Raw genomic sequence first — 2,128 nt, forward strand, 5'->3', positions numbered from 1 at the left:
TATGTCTATTATGATCATAAAATTTTAATCGTTTCATAAGGTAGATAGCTTGGTCTATATATATCATATTGAATTCGTCCAAAAAATTTAGAAAAATTCAAATCCAATTTTATTGGTGATGTTTTTACAATTAACTTTCCTTACAAACATGCACAATAAAAATCACTCAATTGAATAATCATTTGGTTCTTTTAGTTTACTCTTGGAAATTTTCAAAAGTCTTGCACATCATTTTGCGAGGTAGGACACACTCTAGTTTATTTGTATTGCGCTATTTGCATCTAGCATCTACCATAATAAATCCTCCGACAGTAGCAAGATGGATGAGGATGAGGCACACAAATAAGGAGGAGATAAGGAGGAGGAAGAGAAGACAAAGAAGAGACAGACGAGAAAAATAGAAAATTTAGAAGGAATCAAAGTAGAAAGAAGAGAAAAAAAGAAAATGTTTTTTATTAAACCAATAAAAGATAAAATAGACATTTTCCTCGAGCTACACTTTATATGTATTTTGTTTGAACGTGTGGTTATCAAACTCATTCCTCCGTTGTTGAATTAGCATTTTCGTTTTTGAAAATTACAAATTTAGGTGGATACAAGATTTAATTGTGGAGAGCAGAAACCCTTCCTGATTGCAGAGAGAGAAAACTGTAACCTCAAGTGCAGAGTGTTTCACCAACAACTGCAGTTCACTAGTTGAAAAAAAAAAGGGGGGAAAACTCAAAGGTGCATTTAACAAGTAGCTACGTTGCCTTAGATTCGGTCGCCTTGTTAGTAGTAGCTGCTGCGGAGGCCGCTTCCTCTTCCTGACGCTTCTTTTTCCAGTAGTCATCAAGTGGGGGTCCAAATATAGCTTTACCAGAAACAACACCAATTCTGCATATACCAAATTTAAAAATTCAAATTATATATATAACTAGATCAATCAATCAATTAATTAAATTAATTATTTAAAATAGTTCACAAAATCATGGGACAGATTTGATTAAGTTGTAAGAAAGTTTCTGACTACAGTATCCCCAAATGGCCAAATTAAAGTAACTGATGGCGGAATTAGATAACTGCGAAAGAGAGAAATGATTTGGTTATGAAATGAAACTTACATGACTGCACCAATGACCATAGGGAAAGAGAGGAATCTGCTTCGAAACATATCAAGGTTGATTTTTGCGGCTTTTCTGCCAATTCAGGACTCTGATTTGATTGTAGTTCGGATCTTCCGAGTGCCAACTACCAGAACCGATAGCCAAAGGGAAACGTTTTCGCAAGATGAGATTTCATTTCATGCCCTGGAAGGCCCATTTATGTCTTTCAAGCCCTCTAAGGCCCATATTAAGTTACGTATATAAGCCTCATAGGCACATTTACAATGCAATTACAATTACAATTTCAGTTTTATCCCCAAAAAAAGAAAAAAATATTTCAGTTTTACTCTGTTTCGGTCGCAAGAGAATTTTACTATGTTTGTAGCTTTTTAAGGAGAGAAATTGTATGAATACGTAGTGTGGGTGTCCATGTATCGGATCGTATCCGTAGATCCGTGGTAAATATCCACATCCGATCCGAAAATTGCAGATACGATCCGATCCGCAACTTGATCAGATCGGATAGGATCCGTACCGGATCGCGGATATCTGCTCTACATCTGCGTATTCGATCCGCGGATCCGCATATCTGCACAATAATAATTAAAAATAAATAAATATATATGTTTGGTATTCTATTTACTTGTTTGTATGTTTTAGTTAGTAATTATTATTCATATATTGTATTATTTTATTTTTGTTATTTGAAAAGAGTTTGATTAAAAATATTTTAGGAATAAATAAGTTTAAAACTATAAAAGAAATATTTTTATTAAATTTTTTTACATAAAAATATGATTAAAAACATGAGGTTTAATTATGCAGATATATCCGATATCCGATATCCGATCTGGCACTAAAAAGCACGGATATCATATCCGGTCCGATCCGATGAAAATTGTGCGGATCGGATCGAATTTTCGGCCATATTCGATCCGATCCGCGGACACCCCTAGTGTAGTGTGTGTGAGATTGTATTCTGTTTTATTCTGTTTCGGTCGCAAAAGAATTTTATTATGTTTGTAGCTTTTTAAGGAGAGAAA

General features: G+C 34.1%; 1 long non-coding RNA gene across 1 annotated transcript; it reads right to left on the reverse strand.

The window, feature by feature from the left end:
• Positions 1–422: 422 nt before the first annotated feature.
• LOC112800669 (uncharacterized) lies at positions 423–1,319 on the reverse strand. The gene is made up of 2 exons (XR_003201458.2): positions 1,104–1,319; positions 423–876 (listed from the first exon to the last, which is right to left on the reverse strand). It is a non-coding gene; the product is annotated as an uncharacterized lncRNA (long non-coding RNA).
• Between the last annotated feature and the right edge of the window lie 809 nt (positions 1,320–2,128).

The sequence above is a fragment of the Arachis hypogaea genome, chromosome 1 (genome assembly GCF_003086295.3).
Source record: "Arachis hypogaea cultivar Tifrunner chromosome 1, arahy.Tifrunner.gnm2.J5K5, whole genome shotgun sequence".
Taxonomy (NCBI): Eukaryota; Viridiplantae; Streptophyta; class Magnoliopsida; order Fabales; family Fabaceae; genus Arachis; species Arachis hypogaea.